This window comes from Vipera ursinii (assembly GCF_947247035.1).
Source record: "Vipera ursinii genome assembly, chromosome: 1".
Classification (NCBI taxonomy): domain Eukaryota; kingdom Metazoa; phylum Chordata; class Lepidosauria; order Squamata; family Viperidae; genus Vipera; species Vipera ursinii.
Genome location: NC_139512.1, coordinates 321,051,761 through 321,073,593, shown reverse-complemented (window position 1 = coordinate 321,073,593; position 21,833 = coordinate 321,051,761).

Genomic DNA, 21,833 nt, shown 5'->3' with positions numbered 1-21,833 from the left:
CTTCTCTTTGGCACCTCACCCCAAAGATTCGCCGGCCTGGCTGGAAACTCTCGCTGCTGGCGACGTGTGTCGGGGGGGCGGTCCCGATCGCCTCCTGCAGGGGGAACCGAGTGGCCGCAGAGAGTCAATACAGCAGCAGGAGGAGGAGGAGCAGCAGCAGCAAGCAGCCGCAGGTGTGGCGGCTGCAGTTGTTACCTGACTGCCAGTCAGTCTGACGTAAGGGAATTGAGCTTTACCTGTTGGTTTAGCATCCTGCCAGCAAAAGTTTCAGTCATTCAAAGTCAGCGGACCAGGCTGGGTGCCGAAGACTTAGGAGCAGACAGAAGGGAGAAAGTTGGGAACTTTAACTGAGTTTCCGAGTGAGGTACTATCATTCCTTCTCTTTGTACCTTTATCCACATCCATAACAATAAGAGAGTTGGAAGGGACCTTGGAGGTCTTCTAGTCCAACCCCCTGCTCAAGCAGGAGACCCTATACAATTTGAGTAGTCTCCTCTTAAAAACTTCCAGTGATGGAGCAGCCACGATTTCTGGTGGCAAGCTGTTCCACTGGTTAATTAATTGTCCTCACTGTCAGGAAGTTTCTCCTTAATTCCAGGATGTTTCTCTCCTTGATTAGTTTCCATCTATTGTTTCTTGTCCTGCCTTCTGGTGCTTTGGATGTATAAGTTCACACACACACACACACACCATTCTTTGCTGTCATGTCACCCCAATGATACGTTTGGTTTGCCATTAGGGTGCTGTGTGAATGTGGTCTTTAAATAAACCGCTGTTTATTAAATAAAACAGTTTTTTTTAAAAAAAAACAAACAAACCCCCTTTAAATAAAAGGGAAAGTCTGTAGCTTGGGAGTTTGGAGAGAGAAATGTTTTGACACAGTTAATGTGTGTTTCTGTGACGTTCACGAAGCCCCGGTTGAATGACATGAAACGAATCCCAGTTTATGGCCAATTTGGGGAAGGCGGCATCTAAGCGCTCGTTTTCCCCGCACCGGGTCCGGTCAAATTCACACATTCTTGAGCCAATCGAACGCATCCTTGTCTTTTAATCCGGTTCGCGCTCCAGAAACTGAGATTGAAGGCAGAAGAAAAGTTCAAGCTTTTAATGGGGGGGAGGGCGAGGGCTGCTTTTCTGCATTCCAGCAGGACAGGATTTATTTTTTTTTATTTTATTTTTTAAAAAGCGCCTTTTGCAGAACAGACAGCACGGGCGTGCCCACAAACACACACACACACACACGCACACGCACCCGACCACGTCCTCTCGCCCCCAAAGTCTGCATGCACGGTTGGATCGGCAACCTGCCGACGCAGCTTTCGTTCCAGAGCAGGGACCCCCGGAGAGATGCTGCAGCGATCCTCCCCCCGCGGGAAATCCACCCTCTTTCAAGCCCCGCCGCGCCCCCCCGCCTTTGGCAACCCTGGGAGCGCCTTGGGAGAACCTCCGCAGCGGAGCCCCGGGCTTGCAGGAGGGCCGCGCTCTGTGCACGCTCAGGAGCCGCCTTCTCCTTTGCGGGGGGGGAGGAGGGAGAGAAGGCTTCCGTCCAGCACCGGAGCGAAGGCGGAGCGGCCCGAAGGAGGAGTCACGCTGTGTGGTTGTGTGTTTGTGTGTGTGTGTGTGTGTGTGTGTGTGGCGCGCCATGGGGCGTCAGGCCCTTCCCGGCTGGGGCTCCGGTGCCTCCGCCCTGCCGGATCCCGGCGCCGTTGAGCGCGCCCCCCCCAGATGTTGCGCCCGGTGCGGCCGGCCCCCCCTGCACCCCCCACGCTACGCCACTGGAAGGAAGGTATGTGATTCCCCTTGAGACTTTCTGCTGCAGTTTTCTCTGATTCACATGTCCTGCCACTAGGGGTGTCAAACTCAATTTCATTGAGGGCCGCATCAGCATTGCGGTTGCCCTCAGGGGGCCGGGTGGGTATGGCCAGGGTGGGCATGGCCTACTGGATGGGCATGGCTAGAGTGCTTATGGCCTACTGGGTGGGCATGGCCAGCTCTACATCGTTTGCATCAAGGGTGCCTATGGGGGCCTGGGCAGGAGTGGGACAGATCTGAGGGTCTCTGGCAGAAGGAGGGTCTCTGGGCCAGGGCCAAGGCAGTGGCGGCTGTTCCTTCACTGTTTCCAGGATGGCTTCGCGGGCCACATGAAACCACTTTGCGGGCCAGATCTGGCCCCCAGGCCTTGTATTTGACATGTCTGCACTAGGATGAGTACCATTTCCAATACTTTCCTGAAAGTCACTAAATTTTTCAGTGCCAGGACAGATTTAAAGGGAGAGGTAGGCAGAGGGGGTAGCTAGAGAGCTACTCTATAAGGAAAAAGGAAATCAACAAAAATAAATTTATAAGGAAAAGCATTCCTGAGTAAAATTTCACTTTGGATCTGTCCTGGGGCAAGAGACACAGTAAGATCTTCAATAAGTCCTGATGGTACGCTTACCTAGCCATTCCTTTGTGCCTTTTCTTTGAACACCAACCCTCCTCCCCACCCCCCACCCCCAAAAAACCCTACTATTTTTCCAGGTAGACATTTCAGCATCCTCATTTTTCAATTTCCCTTCATTCCCAATGCAGCAAAGCACTGCAGCCCATTTGGGCTACTTTCCATGTCAATAAATGAGATTTCTCTTTCTGGGATTCCCTTCTTCCTTTCCTTTTGGGCAACAGCCATGAACCTTAGCCAACCGATCCTCGCTAGCAGCTTTAAACCATTTGCACAAATGTCCTCATTGGTGATCTCTCGAACTTGAAGGGGGAACAGGGAGATTGCAAGAGCCGTCTAACTGGCAAATACAGAGTGGATTCCTTGCTTCAGGTTGCTTTGGGGGGGGAGGCCTTTTTGTTACATGTTTCATGCACCAACAATCCACAACTATGGAGGAAGAGTGGCAGAGCCAACCTTCTTCATGTAGGGAAGGAATGGAGGCGGGGGGTAAGGTTAGTGACAAATGCTACAAAGCTTTGACTTCAGGAACAAGGGAAACACTGCAACTGCAGATGAGATGCTGCAAAATGTACTCTAGAGGAGGAGCTCAGCTGATAGTTAATTAGCTAATTCATTTGCTCAGGTTCTCAGGTTTTCTTCAAGTCCATAGACTTGTGAGGACCCATTTTCAATTTAGTAACGTTTCTGTGAGAAAGAGACTTCTATCTCTCTACCTCCCTGTTCCCAGTTTGCTTTTTGGCAAATGTCTGGAGTAATTATCTGCAGAATGCTTTTGAAATAAAATTACCATCCCTGCATTAAACAATGTCAACAACCTCTAAAAAAACCCCAAAGTCAATCTAATAAATATCTGATCTACTATATATTTCTAATTTTAAAAGAAAACTTGGCCCATTGTATCTATATAAATCTTTCTCAGCTTGGTTCATGCCAAATATCATCTGCAGCAAATATGACTATTTGCTTATAGGGTCTTCCAGAGTAGTGTTTCTCAACTTGAGCATCTTGAAGATGTCTGGATTTCATCACCTAGAATTCCCCAGACAATATGATGGCTCAAGAGTTGGAGCTGGAGTCCAGACATCTTAATCTTGCTAAGGAAGACAGATCACTGAATGATTGGCAGATTGGCATAGGTTTTTACCTTGAAGGATGAATAATATCTGTCAAGTAAATTTGAAAAACAAAGCAGCACTGCAGTGGCTAGCTTTTTCTTGTTCCATCTCATTCTTCTTTCACTATGGAATATTAATCTTAATTCACTGCATTTTATTAGAACATAATAGATTTGGAACATCATGATTTTAAAGAAACATAATCGCAAATGATGTCATCCAGTGATGATGTTTATTATGTTTAATGAAAAAGCTGCAGTTTTTCTTGCAACTTATTCCATCCTCATATGATCACCCTTGTGTTCACATGCAGTGAAAATGCAGTCAGTAACTTGTGGCTACAGTTGAAAATAATCCTGGCTGAAACTACACTATTTGTTCAAGTTATATTCAAACTATAGATGCAGTGGGAGGATTGGAGCCAAACATATTTTTAGGGTCAAGCGAGCATTTAGCAATCCAGTAGCTATGGGAAAATAAGGAAACTTAAGAATTGATTTTAGACCACAAACAGGAGCTCAAGTTTCAGAATGTAGGTAGTGGAGGTTATATGAAAGATTATTTAAGAGAAAGCAGTCTTCTTAATTATCTCTTATATGTTTAGAGATTGCTCATAACATGAGGCTGTATGTAGTAATTTGCTTGCTTCATGCCTAAATCCAGCATGTTTTTATGAGTCTTTGTGGCTCAACTTTGAACAACCCATTGGCATTATCCGAGATGGGGGAAAATGTGCATTTAGTAAAAAGGCACATCAATAATTTCAGCAGTGTTAAAAAGAGTTCAACAATTAGTCTGATAAAAGCCTTTCGCCAAAGGAGGGAACAGAAAAGCTCTCAGGGAGATGTTCCATAAGTGAGGTGACTTCACCAAAAAGCCTCTCTGATTACCATCCTTGCAGCATCTAAGGTAGAGACACATAATAGCCATATTTGGAGAGGAATTCCATTACCTAACAAGCTTTCCAGTCCTATTTAATACTGTGTAGAATCAACCATTGTAAAATTTAAGGAAAATTTAGAAATCTGGAGACAAGCAAAGGCAGTCTAGTCAAGTAATGCTATATTCTTATCTTGGGTAATAAATAGAGCTCATTTTTTAAAAAAATGTTTAATATCCTTCATGCCAGCAAACAGGGCTCATTGATATTACATACAGAAAAAACATAGGATCCTTGTTACTGATAAATTGTAATAAATTAAAAATATTGAATTCATAAGTGGGATGAGGAAGAAATCTTTTGCAACCAAATTATTCATACAAACAAGGCATCAATATGAAAATACTGGTATTCACAATTCTCTTTATCCAGTTTATTTGAAGCCAAAAAATATAAAAAGTATAAAAATCCCATCTTGGGAAAATTCTGAAAAAGCAAACTCCTAATCTCTTACATTTGATGTTACCCATTCTTCTTAAGTGGCATAACTGACTGTCAACATTCCCATATTCTTTTTCTTGTAAAGAGGTTACAAAATTTCATCTAAAATGGGAATAATAATAATAATACAATTAGAATAAAATCTTTTAACAGAGTAAATTTGCTCCATAAAACTGGTACATTTATTTTTGCTCTGTTTCTTTAATTGCTATTATACTGCTTACTGTCTTTATATTTTAAGGTAACTGTTCATTTCATTTTGTTTTCAAAGAACTTTTCTTTCATTTATTACAAATATCAAATTTAATGGATCTTCACAAATACAGACAGAGTAATATAAATTATCCTAGCTCAATATTTTGCCATAATGAAATAAATACTACAAAGCAACAAGAAAAATCTAGCTCTGCTGGTGCCAAAACTAATAGTCTTGGCAGCTCAACAGTGAATGCAGTCAAAAGACACATTGGCATAGACAAAGCATTTTCTTTGTGTTGGTAAAGGTCTAAAAGAGCTGTGCCATTTGACAAATATCTCTTGCTGAAAGAAGTGGTACCATGTAGCAGTACAATTGATCAAGGAAATATATGATTAAAATAGAGTAGTTTGTATTGCTGAAACTACTGTACATAGCATACTGAGATGGGGAGAGATATTTCTTTCTAGCCCTGTGAGACCAGATCAGAAAACTGATTCCAAGAGAAAGCTGGAATTAGATGCTACTGAGACAGGGTATAGTAACAGAATCTTGCAAATTTTGCATGCATTTTTCCTTTTCTCCCTCTTATAACTTAGGAAATCAAGGAGGAGCCAGTCGGGTTTTTTCCTAATACTTTCATACCCACCGTCTCTGATCAACATGCTTCGTCTGCACCCATCTTTCTTCTAAAATGGTTTCTGGATGCTTTCTCCAAGGTCATCTCGGAGGCTTCAGCTGGTGCAGAATGCAGCTGTGAGAGTTGTTATGGGAGTTTCCCGATACTCCCATGTAACACCTCTTCTCCGTGAGCTGCATTGGCTTCCGGTTGCCCTCCGGGTGAGATTCAAGGTGCTGGTAATGACCTATAAAGCTCTAAATGGCTTGGGTCCGGATTATCTAAGGGAACACCTGCTGCTGGCATCAACTTCCAATCGTCCTGTGCGCTCCCACAGGGAGGGCCTTCTTAGGGTACCGCCGGTTAGGGAATGCCGGCGGGTTATCCCCAGGGGAAGGGCATTCTCTGTGGGCACGCCGGCTCTTTGGAACCAGCTTCCCACGGAGCTTAGGACCGCCCCCAACCTTCACTCATTTCGTAGAGACTTGAAAACTTGGTTTTTTGAGTTGTCTGGCCCAGACTGAGGGGTTTTAATTTTTAATTAATGGGGTTTTAGTTAAGTTCAGGGATTAATTTAATCTTAGTTTTAATCATTTTTAATTGTATATGATGTATTTTAACTTTTAATTTTCCCTGTAAACCGCCCAGAGTCCTACAGGAATAGGGCGGTATATAAATTTAAATATAAATACAAATATAAATAAATAAATCTCTGAGGTTCCCTACATCTTTGAAAAATATCTCAAATGATTCCACCCTTTTATGGTTATGAGAAGAAATATGTTTATAAAATAAGAATCTAAGTTTATCTTGGCTACTTCTAGTGTTGTGAGAGGGAGATCATGCCCATATTCCCAAGAAATGCATGGAAAATGATGCTGCCAGGAGAAGTGGGGCTAATCTATTCTACTTTGGTTGGTTGACCCTTTCTGGGATTGAGAAAGGAGAAATGGGGCACAAGCTTCATTTATTTATTTCTTTATTATCTCAGGATCTGAACAGTTGAAAGGTGCCAAGTGGCTAATCGGGTTAGGCATCACTGGCCAGCTTTGGCCAAAGTACGCTAGCAAAAAAGTCAGTTTATACTTACAGTGGGAAGAGACTATATTGCTGGATTTTTCAACCCATGCCTCAAACCTCATTTCAAAAAACACTTTTGAGTGATGTTAGATATTTTCCTTCCAACTAAATAGCCACTTAGTCACTAATTAAATGAGAAAAAGGAAGAAAACCCTGTTTTTGACTTGGGCTTACTCCAGTGCTGGGTGAGATCTGATTGACCATCATGTCCCCAGACAACATCTTCTCCATATGATGATTAGAAATGAACTGCTAGTCAGAAGAGAAACAAAGAGCATCTCCCTCTGGAATTATAGTCCAGCAAGAAGAGGGAACAGGAGGAAAAGGATTTGGAAAGTATATTTGCAGGGACTGGTTTAAGGGAGGCTGAGAGTCCAAACCTGGTCATACCTCACCCTGTCAGGGAGTTAGGGCTAGGAATATTTTTAATGCTAAATATGCAAATATTGATAAGATCTTGTCAGGTCCCTATAGATCCCTGTCGGGATGCTGCCATTCTGATGGGAGGGGGGGCTTTGGAGCTTTCTTGTGATGTGCTTAGCTTTGCTTTGTGTACTTTGATTCTCTTTGCTTTGATTTACCTTCCTGGGGAATGGGAGGGGGAGGGAAGAGCCTGGGGCCATCTGCTTTGCCTCACCAAGGCCTGAGAAGACACCTGGGAACATCTTCTTTTTGCATCCTCCATCCAGAGTTCTCACAACACCTTTGCACCTCAGATCAGTTCCTTATGGACTGGGCAGTTGGGAGGGGTTTTGAACAATGCGGTTAACCTAACGTTTTCACACAGGAACTTCAGATCCTGCCTGTTTTTCCTCCTTTCACTATCTCTCAATAAAAGTTACTTTTGAAATGCTGCCAGTTTCAAGAGTTCTGCTTTCTTGAGGGAATCAGCTGAGGCAGGGCCTTACATTAGGCAGGATCTGCAAGGTGGTAAACCCAGAGAGGCTCCAGCCCTACCGTGGGGACCAAGCAAATGATGTCTAATCTAGGCAGTAAGCATGGAGAGGCTGAATGTTGGGGAGATACCTCTACAAAAACTCACCCCAACACAATCTCTGGCAAATGGATGAAGGAAGTTGCTGCCCTGGAAGATCCTGAGAAGCTGAGATGCCCCATTGGAGTGGGGAAGAAGGAGGAGTGGGAAGAAAGAGCCAAGGGAGTCACCCTTGCCTGCAGTAGCCAACAATGTGGCTGGAGATGCAAAATGGAAAAACTCTACGATGATGGTGAATCAGAAGAAGAAACAGACCATGGTGATCACCTCATGAAGTAAGCCATGTGCTTCATGATGGAAGCATTCCAAAGCCTGAAAATGCAAGGGGCTGTAGCCCACCTGGAAAGAGAGAGCAGGAAGTACGAGGAGGAGACCTATGAGGGGGGGAATCACTCCTTCCAGAGATGGCTGCAGGTGCCACCAAATCAGCTGAGAGGGTGATTGCCACACCAGCCAGCCCTTCCTGGAGGGACCCAGGAAGAGCAAACACTTTCAGGGCCCATGGGGGGCAGCCCCTCAGCAGGAACTAAAGGCACTTCCCCTAGGCATCAAATTCAATGGAGACCCTCAGCAACTGGGATGTGGATTTTTCCTCATCCACATCCTCACCTATATGCAAGAATATGAGTGAGACATCCCCACCCAGGGGACTAGGATGAGAGTAGTCACCCTAGCCCTGGAGGGAGCTGCTGCCTGCTGGATGGTGATCCTCCACAATGCCAACACTTCGGAGCTCTGGAATTTCAACCATTTTATGATAGCACTGAGGTGGAGGTTTTAGGACCCCCTGGCTGACCGGAAAGCCAGAGACCGCATCAAAATGGTGAGACATTCTGCGCCAATAGCAGAATATACTGAGGACCTAGCCTGCTGCTTCAGCTGGCCAGAAGACATCCTGGTGAGCTGCTTCAAGGATGGGCTGAACAACAACAACCATGCCTGCATTGCCAGAGGAGCCCTGGCTCACCTCCATGACTGGTGCATTCTGGTTGAACAGGCAGAGTTCGACCAAGTGGGGAACCAGTACCAATCAGGCAGAGTGTGGAAATGATCTCTGTCCAAGAAGAGAGGGGAGATGGTCAAACCCCAGACAGTGCTGCCATGCTCAACTGCCTGCTTCAAGTGCAGCAAAGAGGGTCACCAAGCAGCTGACTGCCAGATGAAAACCCCAGCAAAGAAAGGAGAGCAACTGCTGGTGGTGAAACAGGTGAAGCCCTCACCCTGTGCCAAAGATACAACTCTAAAGAGTGCCAAGGTTGTGGAGTTCCGCTTCCCTCCAAAACCAGGAGAGGGAACTCCGACCCCATCGGAAGACAACCTGGGACCCTTCGACAGCGATTACAATGACAACCTCCTGGTAAGTAGGCCGATCACACCAATAACCATGCCCATAGAACTATTAATCCCAAGCCTGGAAAAGAAAGTGGCCCTAAAGTCTCTGCTAGACTCGGGTTGCACTGAATGTTTAATAAGTCCAAATCTAGTAGGAAAATTGAGGGTCTGCCTGAGGAGACTTAAGAACCCAATCTCTTTTTACCAACTAGGTGGGTCGGTTGCTGGGGGCGTCCCTGCCACTTTCACCACTGAACCCATGGACCTAACCATGGGCCACCACTTTGACTTTTATTGTGGTGCCCGGGATGGAATGGTCCCTGGTCCTAGGTTTGACCTGGCTCAAAAAATGGAACCCACAGGTGGATTGGAGGAAGGGACTTCTAAAGTTCCCAAAGAAAGAGCAAACCCCATGTGACTGCAGCCATAAAGCAAGTAAGGAACCCAGCCAAGCGGTGGTGGGGTGCAGAGCAAACTGCAAGAATTGCTGCAGAGCAAACTGCAAGAATACCACAATCTGGCCAATATGTTTAGTGAGAAGGGCTCAGATGAACTCCCTCTCCACCGGCCCACAGACTGTGCCATTGAGATTATCCCAAGGGCCAAGCTGCCAAAGCCAAAGTTATACTCAGTGACCCCAAGGGAGCTGGAAGAACCATGCAAATTTATAAACAAGAACCTAGCCCAAGAACCTAGCCTTGGTGGAGCAGTGGGCTAATGCCTCCTTAAGTAACACCGGCTGCCTGCAATTAGTGCAGGTTCGCATCCCGCCAGGCTCAAGGTTGACTCAGCCTTCCATCCTTCCGAGGTAGGTAAAATGAGGACCCAGATTGTTGGGGGCAATTAAGCTGACTTTGTAATAATGCCGCTTGGGGTGTGTGTGAAAGCCCTAATAAGCAGGCATATACATAGAATGAAGGCTACTGCTAAGCTTGTAAGCCGCCCTGAGTCTTCGGAGAAGGGCGGGATATAAATGGAATTTAAAAAAAAAGATTTCATACAAGGCCCAAGATGGCCACCCTGGTTCTGTTCCGAGAAAAGAAGGATGGGACTTTTATCTTTCAATAAAAGTTCCTTTTAAAATGCTGCCAGTTTCAAGAGTTCTGCTTTCTTGAGGGATTCAGCTCAGGCAGGGCCTTAGATTTCTAGAACATTTTTAAAACTGAACCTGCTTACAGTTAATTTTTTTTGGTTATTTAATAAAAGTCCATCTGTTTCTTTCTTTCAGTAAATCATCCATCAATCCTCTCTTGCATCTTCCTCATATTTTAAGTTGTTTCACTGCCCCAAAGAATTTCTAAGCCAAAAATGCTTTACTGACAAAGCAGACAAAAATATAGGAAAAGAGGGTTTGCAAAGTGGGGCCAGTGGAAGTCCTAAACCTTAAGCCTCACATTTAGGTACTTGGTTTGTTTTAATTAAACGTTATTCACATATACTCTACATACACTCATCTTTTTTTTCAATATGTCATCATTTTTACTTTTATTGCTGCCAGAGGACTAAAAGCTGATATGATGAAATGGATCAATACTTTTCATTTACTGCAGTAAAATCCATCTGTTAAATGTAATCTCAAGCGTTATTTTAGTGTTTGAATTTCCTATATACCCTCTTTGGCAAAAAAACAACAACAGAGAAAACATACATTAAGATGTAACAAGAAGAAGAGAGAGAACTCTCAATTATATTTTCTGCTCCAGCCATCTGAAAATCTTTTTAAAAAACATGCTCCCACAGCAAACTGACCCACTGATCTTTCCTTTTTTAAAAAAAAGATATCCCATTCCCATAGACTTGCAAATCAAGCTTTTGAAAACTTGAAAACAAATAAAAACAGCTTTTACTGGTGAAATCACCGTGATGTCAAGAAGAATGTATCTGACATTTCCATCCATTTAAATGTTAATTAATCTCCTCTTTTTTTGATGGCCAAGAATGGCAATCTTTATTCCACTGAGATTCAGTTCTGTGAATCTTACCTGGAACCAACCTATCCTTCCTGGAAAACTGTTTGCTGATTTCAGTCACAGCAGGTGGATGTAAGGCATATCCACAAAAGAACCAAATGAGATCTGGTGTTTCATATTCCTATGTTACTGTGATGTAACAACAGGGTAGATCAGCTCTAGGCAGCCTCTGCTTCTTTATTTAACTGAACATCAGGGTCTTCAGAGTTCCTCAGAAACTGCAGAAAAACCGAAAATTGGTAACAGAAGAGTAGAAAAGATGAAAAAAATATAGTAATAAGTATAAGCACATATGATAACACAGAAAACCAACGAGGAGCCTGAATTTTTTTTAAAAAAAGACATGAATTGAATACTATGTGAACTTTACAAATTCCAACAACACAAAATTGTAAAACTAATTCTAAGTTATTGGAAGAGGGAAAATCAATTAAATATAAGAAGGGTGAAAGACACCATTTCCAGTTTCAACAAAGCTTGAAAAAGTCAGAAAGATTCTCAGTGAAGCCAATTTCCTACTGGTTCTTCATATTCAGAGGTTGTAGCAAGAATATGGATTATAATGGGATAAATCCCCATCATCCTCTGTCAACTTTATACAAGCTACCATTTTGGATCTCATCAAACTGTTGGTTCTATTCTTGAAAATTCTAAATAGTTCAGATCTAATTTATAACTCAATGAACATCTCGTATGAGTACTAAGATAATTAGAATTTTCTGATGAAGCCCATACTTTAACTTCCATTTAATAGGTTTATCCCAACTTTACCTAACCATTTAATAATCATCCTGTTGTGTTGACATCAATTCCAAGAATCTTCCACAATAGCTCTAATACAAAAACAATTGAGTATTAGACTCCAAGAAGTGTATCCAGTTCTGGGCACTACATTTTTAAAAAATTTCAAAGGCACTAGAACAGGAATGGAGCAATGAGGATGATTAGGACACTGGAAAATAAATTTTATGAGGAAAAACTGAGGGAATCTTTTAAAAAGTTGCCTACATGCATGTATGATGCCCAAAGGGGTATTACACATTGAAGTATCAAGACCCATTTTTCTGTATCATCTTACAAAACAGGTCGTAGACAAGCCACCAGCTGACATCATAGCATGGGTGTGATTATATTTGAGAGTTACACACCAAGAAAATGTCTCCAGATTTATATCAAAGAAAAACAGCCAGCAACTATTAAATAGTTCAGCATAATGCATTAAACATAAGATATAAGGATTGTGTCAGGTGTGATATGGAATTATATCAGGTGCATCCCTCAGGACTATTAAAATGAATAAAAGCATATGTTAAAATTATGTTTACATAATGCTAGTTGTACCATTTATTTTGAGCAAAATTGCTTCTTATTTATGCTTAGTATTTGTTTTGCCAATAGCACAAGTTTTACCTAGGCAAAAGATTCTAAAGGGAGGAGAAAAAAGTGCAGGGTAAAAGGGAAAATAAAAAGAAAAGCCCTAACTTCCAACTGTTATTAGCACAGTAGAATAAGGTAATAATATACAATCTCAACTTTTTAATTTTACATATTAATATGTACAAACCAATTCTATACCAACAAACCTATCTAATAATCAAAATCAAAGTTTCATTTTTTCCATCTCAAGCACAAAGTCCAGAATCAAGCGGTTTCCAAGTAGAAATAAAATTAGTTGTATTCTTTTCTTTAATTAAAACAGTCAATTAAGTCATCTCTGCTAACTCCATCAGCTTTTTCAACCAATCATCTATTGTGGGAATTAAGGTATCTTTCCATTTTGTGCATAGACCATTCTTGCTGCTGTCAGCATATATACGTAACATCAAGTTCCAATATTTTTTTAACTTCTTTGTCCACTAGACCTAAAAAAAACCTCTGTTGGTTTTATCTTTATATTCACTTTAGAATCTTCTCTGTTATGACTCCTGCTCCAATATATTTCTTTGCTTTTTCACAGTCCATCAAAGATGGTAAAAAGTTCCTTCTTTACATTTACACTTCCAGCATGCATCTGAGGTACCTTTATACATTTCTGACACTTTATCTGATGTTAGATACCAACATTACATCATTTTATTAAAAAAAAATTAAATGATAATTTAATATAAAATGTAAACCCTTCATCCACATGTTTTCTCATTGCTCAAGCATATTATATCCAAAATTCTTTGTCCATTGGATCATACAATGCTTCACATACTCATCCTCCAAATTTAGTTTCACTAACTTAGTTTAGTTTAGTTTAGTTTTATTTAATTTGTATACCGCCCTTCTCCCTAGGGACTCAGGGCGGTTCACAGGGCATATATAAATAGCAATACAATATAATACAAAAGCAATAATATGTTCATCATTACCACACAATAGAGTTTCCAATTCATTTTTTACAAAGTAAAATCCATAACCTTTTAAATCTAATTTAAACCTTTCTTTCAATTGTATGCATGTAAACCAGTGACAGACTCGTCTCACCATAGTTAAAAATATTATTTAATTGTAAGTCCCCCAGTCAGTCTGACCTTGCCACCATTTCTTTTCTAAAGAAAGCTTCCTGGGATGACCCCAAAGAGGCATCTTTGTGGAGAACCTTGTTTTATATTTATTCCAAACGTTTAGGATGGCACATCTAACAAAATGGTTGTTGAAATCCATATTTATTTTAATATCATACCATAAGTAAGCATGCCATCTAAATCTTAAATCATGGCCCTCCAGATCATGTAACTTCTTGTTCTGGAGAGACACATCCTCTTTAAGCCAGACCAAACAAGCATCAAAGTACAATTTCGAATCTAGTGAATCCAAATCTTCTCTTTCTTTAGCCTCATGCAGTAAATTGTATCTAATTCTTAGCTTTTTTTCTCTTGCCATATGAACTTAGAAAGTGTTCATTTGCCACTGTTTAAATGAAGTATCAGTTGTAAGTATTGGTAAAGTCTGAAATAGAAATAACATCTTTGGTAAAACAGTCATCTTAATTACAGAGTTTCTACCAATAAGGATAGTTGAAATTTATTCCATCTTAATAGGTCTTTTTTGATATCATTCCACAGAACAATCAGAATTGCAAAATTCTGTTATAACACCCAGTTTCAATAGAAAATATTTTAACCAGTGCGGAGTTGATTTCTTTCTCTGGTCTACTTGTGGTGACTGACAATCTAATTCATAATCTGCTCTTTGTTTATTAGTTACTTGAAAGGCAAACCTCTTGATTGTGACTCAAAATCCTTGCAGTAATTTAAGTTATCAGAAATGAAATAGAAAACAGAAATTAAATCTGAGTGGAGTCATCTTTTCACATGCAATGGGGAAAAAATCTCCCTTGCTATGAAATCAGTACTGTGAAGGAGGTACAACTTGAAAGACTCTTGAAAGACCAGATGATCAATCGCTGTATAATTTTTTTTCTGCCACCCTAACAAGAAAACTTGTTGCAAATCAGCTCACTAACTTTATTTAAGAAGAAAAATATTTTCACTCTTCCAGCAATTTATTTTCTTTGAACTAAGTCCAGTTAAAGATAAAAATAAGATAAAAGATAAAAATAAAACCTACTGAAAGTAGTTACTGCTAATCTCAGCTTCTTTAAAAAATATCCAGCAAAGCTTCTTGTGGGCCAATTTGATGAGAATGTCTAATCGATACTACATAGATTTAAAGTAAATTCCATGAACTCCAATCCAAGCATTATCAGATGCTATATTTGATTTGATTTTTATCTTGCTATATTTTTATCCCTTCTTTCTGCACCATATTAGTCTTGTAAGGTAGATTATCCTGCAATCGTATTGTGCTGAATAGGATTTGCACAAAGGTTAGTATGTGGTAGAACACATTAACTATTATATCACACTGGCTATTTTAACAGGCAATAAAAACTTGACATGTTTCATAGAGCCTTCTGCCATTTGGCTATTACCTTTCTGGTCAGTCTACATTTCCATGAGCAAAGATCACTTAATAAGCATGGAAGAAGAAAGTCAATTGAATAGGATCCAAAATTAATATATGGCACAAATAACTATACATAATACATGGCAATTTTAACCCATATGAAGATAATCAAAAGACACATTTACAAGAAAGTGTCCCTTCTCCCTTCTATAGAAAGAGATACAGATATCTCTCATTCTTTAGCCTGCTTGTTTCTTTAGAGTTTATGGTCTCCATAGCTATGTAATGCAGGTAAAGGTTTCCCTGTCTGGTGTGTCTGATTCTAGGGCGTGGTGCTCATCTCATCTCATGTCCAAAGACATTTTCCATGGTCATGTGGCCAGCATGGCTATATGCCAAAGGCACACGGAATGCCATTACCTTCTTATCAAAGTGGTGCCTATTAATCTATTCACATTTGCATGCTTTCAAACTGCTACGTGGGTCACCCCATTGAGCAGCACTTGGGTCTTGAACCCAGGCTGACAAGCTCAGCATCTTTAACCGCTGAGCCATCACATCCCGTTGAAATAAGTACTGCATGTTTAATCCATTCTTCATGTAGATACACACATTGTTTCACCTCTCAACCAGTTATAAAATTTATTTACTGGCTTTTTTGCATCAAAAAATCTAGCCAATAGATTTTTTTTAATGCAACTGACAGCATTATCCAATAGTGTGCATGACCAAATTGTGTATCCCACCCATTAACCCTAAAGGAATATCATGAAACACTGTATCTGTCAGGTGCGAAAGACCAGGACAACATGAAGTTCCAATTAAGCTGATTTATTACTATTCATGCCAATGCTCAGGAATCTACCCACCTAGTGGTTGGCACTATTTTGGTGCTGGATAAGGGTCAACAGATTTCAAGAGGGGTTGGACTTAGTCTGTTTGTAGCTATGTAGAGACTCTAGGCTGATTCCCTTTTGACTCTGTCCCCAGGTTCTGCCACTTCTTCTCCTTCAGTATCATGTATTAAGGCAAGGGACAAAAGTGACAGAAGAGCATGGAAACAGCAGTAGCTATTGATCATTTGCACACTTCCTTGCCTTCGATGATCCAGTTCCATACTAGAATCCAAGCAGAGGCTCCTCTAACATTTCAGATACTGACCTACCACCAAGGAAAATGAAGCTTTCAGATGGTCAAATTTACATTCCACCAACATTTCTATTTTGATCTAGTCCACCTTGTCAAACTTTCCTGCATATTCAAACTGTTAAGTCATTGCAATCATGAACAATGTGGTACCTAAGCCTGTGTCTGTGCTACAGATGTATCTGTCAGCCAGCAGCAATTGCCAACATTACAGCTGCTCTTTTGCTATGTATTATTATGCTCAGAAGGTATTGTTACTGGATTGCTGGGGCTCTTTGTTGGTGAGCTCAATTCACTAGCAACGCAACATGCAAATCCAGCTATACATAGCACATAAAAATATAGCAATCCACAGGCAATATCAGAATGTTAAGGATATAGTTTGGGATTGGCAGGCATATCTGAAGCGTTGAGAGAACATTGCCTGCCACAGGGAGCAGTAGAAGATTTGTTTATTCATAAAATGCTTGCCATAGCCAGTCACACAAACAACCCTCACCCCCACTTGTCTGAAAACAAGCTTGGTAAGACTGCTCCATGCTGATTACATGCTTTTACTCAGATCCCAAGCCAAAATAGTGTTTTGGAAAAGATGGCAGGTACATTTGCTCCATCTTTTAGCATCTTGAATACAAGCACAATTAAGCCCAAAATTTCTGTTGTTAAGTGATACATTTGTTAAGTGAGTTTTGTCCTATTTTACAACTTTTCTTGCCACATTTGTTAAGTGAATCACTGAAGTTGATTAGTTAGTAAACTGGCTGTTAAGTGAATCTGGCTTCCCCATTGACTTTGCTTGCCAGAAGATGCCAAAAAGTGATCACATGACGCTGAGACAGCAAAAGTCATAAATATGAACCAGTTGTCAAGCATCTGAATTTTGCTCACATGATCATGGGGATGTTACAAAGGTCATCACTATGAAAAATGGTCATAAGTAACTTTGAACAATCACTAAATGAACTGTTGTAAGTCGAGCATTACCTGTAGAAGCTGCACGGTCCTAAGAAAATAAGTATTTGAATTAAGGAGCATTTGACAGGATGTAAGAAGACCATTTTACCCTCCCTAAGGGCTCCTGAACTCAAACACACATTTTTGTGGGACCATGTGGCTACCATGGGAATGGAGGAAAAGTCACAACTTCTTTAAGGAGATGCTAAAAGGTTCAGCAAGATCCCCTTTTCCGTTTGGATCTGAAAAGGTGCATATCTCTATGGCCTACCAGCCAGGTTGCTGTCTACTATCCCATCTTCCTAATGTAGAGGATGTGCTTGCAAACACAGCAGTAGGACACAGCCACCCATTATAGTTATTTCCAAACATGCATCTGGAACTTCTGTGAGTCTCCGAAATTTCTTTGAAAATCATAGTTGTAGTAGGTGATATTGATTTGCATAATAGAAACTTCCCATTTATTTTTCATTTTAAAGGTGCAAAGAAAAAGGGAAAGAAAATATGGGGACTATGGTATGCATTGAAAAAGATCCTTCTTGGGTTTTAAGTTGTCTTTTTCACTTCACTAAAACCAAGGAAAATGCTGGAAAAAAAGATTGCAGATTTTTGCACAAACATTTGTTCAAATGAAGTTTTTTTATCCCCTCACCCAGATTAACGTAGCTTTCTTTTTAATAACACATAAAATTCATTTTTATAACTTGCCTCACATGGTAAGTCTACATAATGCAAAAACCCTAGTTTTCCTTTCCTTATTAGAACTTGAAAATCCAAATTAAAAGGGAATAAGGGTTGTGTGAGCATATATACATATAACGATTCAACCACTCTTTTGACCACAGTTTGACTTTTCTAAGAAAAATTCAATATTAATTGAGGCCCAAGAGAACAGTTATGCTCAGAAGCAAGTACAGCCTTTCATAGTTAATGGGATCTTTAATGCAAAGCATGAGAAATGAGGAACTCTTGGTTTTTTTGGTATCCTGAGATTCACCTCTAAAAGCATCAAAAGCATATTTTTACCTCTAGTAGGATACATTAAAAAAAACTCTTGGCAGGATAGTGATGTAGTCCCTACAGGAAAAAAGGGTGAGAAGGACCAATTTATAATTTAATTATGATCAAAGCAATAAATCCTTTGCTTACAACGTTAAATCATAACTTTAAAAACTCCCTAGACATTATGTTTGATTTTAACCCATAATAAGACAAATATTTATGTTAGTACTTGAGGGGCAATAATTTTTCAATAGACTTAGAAAGAATTTTAGGAAGAGAAGCCGCTGAATGGCAGGCATTCATTAAAGAAAAAGAATAAATGTTTCCATTCTTCAAGGTTCTTGGCAGTGACCTACCTTCCTTGCTGCTCATAATACAGAATTCCAGCTCAACCAATTAAACTGATTGGCAGAAAACTGGAATACAGGTAAAAGAAATAACTTCATTTACCATCTATTACATACTTAATACAAGGGACTGTTGTAGGATGCAGTGCTAGATACGTGTTGAGATGACCTCAAAAGGAAAAAGAACCCATAGAGAATAGCTGGTAGTATCCTTTTAATTCTCAAGTAGGAACAAGTGCTACTGACAACTGATTATTTGGGGTGGGATAAGAGAAAAGAAACAGCAGTCAAAAACTTGTGCCTTCCTAAACAGCTTCTACAATCTTCCAATGGGGAAAAAATCTGCAGTCAATGGACAGCTGGGTTGATTCTATGTTATTTTATTAGTACAAAGGTTTAATTCTTTTTTTTTTTTGCTTTATTCTTGTCCCCCTAAAATCTCCCTCTAAAGCAGAGGTTTCTGCTTAAGATTTAAACTGAAATAGATTTAAACTGAAATTAAATAGACTGAAACATTTTTGTATAAGAATTTAATGAAAAGGAAATCTTAAATATGACCATGAGGTTTATCTCCACCACCCAATAGCCAGAAAAGGCAGGCCACCTTCTATGAAGGACAAAAACAGATGGTATTGTCCTCTATTAATCCCCTACTCACCATCGAAGCAACTTCAGGACAAGTTTTAAATTTCCCTTTTTTAAGTTGGGTTGCCTCCAAGCTGCTCTCAATTTTGGAAAGCACATTTGTTAACCTAAGCACTTCCTTGGCTACCTTCAAAGGCTCTTTCAACAGTGCTTCTATAAGGCTACCTTTTTATTATAAGTCTCTAATAATACAATGGTTTTGGCTTCCAGTTTGCATGCGTGGCGCCTGAGGACGTGCGAGAAGAAGTCTCTCCCTGTCGTCTGATCTATCTTCCTTGGAGGACCCTGAAAAGGGTTGAAAGTCGCCCTGGAGGGGTGACCACCATGAGGAGGCCCTCCTTGTAATCACAGAAGGGCAGCAGCCCTCCGTTTGATCCAGAGCAGCTCCTCTGGCCCAAAGAAGAACAGATCAGCCGTTAAGATGGCCAATCATTAAGCCGTTCCCTGCCGAAAGCCAAAAGCACCATCAAGCACAACGAACGAATCTGGAGGATTTGGGTGAGACCTTACCTTTCTTATTCCCCTAACTACTTTCCTGTGGGACCTTTTTGAAAATCTCCCCCTTTTAAAAGATCGGCGACTGCTTACTTGGGGAACAAAAATTTTAAAGCCTTAAAAGAAACCAAATGACTAAGCTAAAAAATTAAGCAACCTTATTTGTACTTTTGAAATTCCTGGGCTATTAAAAGGCTTTTATTTTTGCGGGGACCTACTACTCTATTTTCTGCTTAAGCTGTGAAAGAAGAAGAAAAGAAAAATACTGGTTAATTGGATAAAAGCCTCATATCAGTCTGGAAAAAGATTTTACATCTTATTTTATATGCTATTCATGACATCTTGTGGCAAAACCTGGTATAGCAGCTAAATCTTTTTTTATTATTATGAGAGCTGGCTGAAACACAGATTTGTCCTTGACACTATCTTTAAAGATAAGAATTGGGAACACCTGGCACCGAAAACAATCTCTAGGAATAGTGGAGGTGGACACTCACTGACTTTTATTAAAATAGCCTCCACGAAAGACCTACCTGTAAACATCAAAGAAATGGAGGATTATATTCCACCACTTAACTATAAACTGATACTGGAAACAATTCTGGCACTGGCTGAGCAAATGAAAGCCAGACTGCAAGATAAATCTGACAGCTTAAATCTACCAAGTGAAACTTTGACTTTAAATGACGAATTGACAATTCAAAAACAAATAGAAGAAGAGGAAATTAACATCAAAATAGGAGACCCTAAAGAACAACAAATGCAATCTATTGAGAACCTCGATGCCCAAATCTCAACTTTAACTATAAAACCTACAATTCAAAAAACAATAGAAGCCGAAGAAGGCAACACTAAGATGGAAGATACCAAAGGCTTTCAAATACAGTACGTCGAGAACCTAGCCAACCAAATAATAACTATAACATTGGTCATCCCCTCTTATCTAAGCCAGATGGAATTGGAAGAAGAAGAAGACCAGACTGAACTAATGACAACTATACCATACCAAACATCGAGAATTGATTACAAAGGGGACACTTTCTTTGCAAAACTGACAATTGGATGGTCTCCCTGGATTCAAACAATGTGTGTTGGAAGAAAGGGAGATACATTTGAGAATCTAAAGGCACTGATATGGAAGCCTGATTGGCACAAAAAGAAGGCGAGAGTTAGATTTAAAAGATTGGATTTCTCTTTCTGTTGGGACTTGTAATGATAGAGCTTAAAATTTCTTTTAATGGGCTAAGGGGAATCTTTAAAAGATATAAACTGATTCTATACTTAGGTTTTAGCTCTTTAAGGGAAAGCAAAATTAGCTATCAGAACATAACTTTGAATTAACAGAGTGGCACTCACTCACTGTTACTCGTCCCAGCTTCTGCCAACCTAGCAGTTTGAAAGCACATAAAAATGCAAGTAGAAAAATAGTGACCACTACGGTGGGAAGGTAACAGCGTTCTGTGCGCCTTTGGCATCTAGTCATGCCGGCCACATGACCACGGAGACGTCCTCGGACAAGCGCTGGCTCTTCGGCTTTGAAACAGAGATGAGCACCGGCCCTTAGAGTCGGAAACGACGAGCACACATGTGCGGGGGGAACCTTTACCTTACCTATAGAATTTGGAATATAATAAAAACATTATTTTAATAATTGATGAACTATTAAGATGATAAATAGAATATATTTGTTGTAATGATAGAGATTAAAATTTCTCTTAATGGGCTAAGGGGAACTTTTAAAAGATATAAACTGATTTTATATTTAACTTCTAGACTTCTAAGGGAAAGGAAAGTTAGCTATTAGAATTAATTCATATTATAGAATCTGGAAGGATACAACTAAAGATATTTTTTCAATAATTGGTGAACTATTAAGATGATAAACAGAATATGCTTGTATAAAATAAGAATGCACTGAAATGAACAATGTATATATTTTAGACAGGATAATTACTACATAATTAAATGGGGGAAATGGGGATTACCCAAAAATTAAGTTTTCTTCTATATATTACAGGCTACTTTGAAATATTCTATTGCAATTAGGTGAAATTCAAAAACAGGACATGGATATGTATAAGTGAAAATATATTGAAAATTGTTCCAATTGATTGTGTCATAATTAGAAATGTATTAATTTCATTAATTTGATTATGCTATCATAACTAAGGGAATTGGAGAGGGAATTCTTGTTGATGTAACCTGAGCTATCTACAA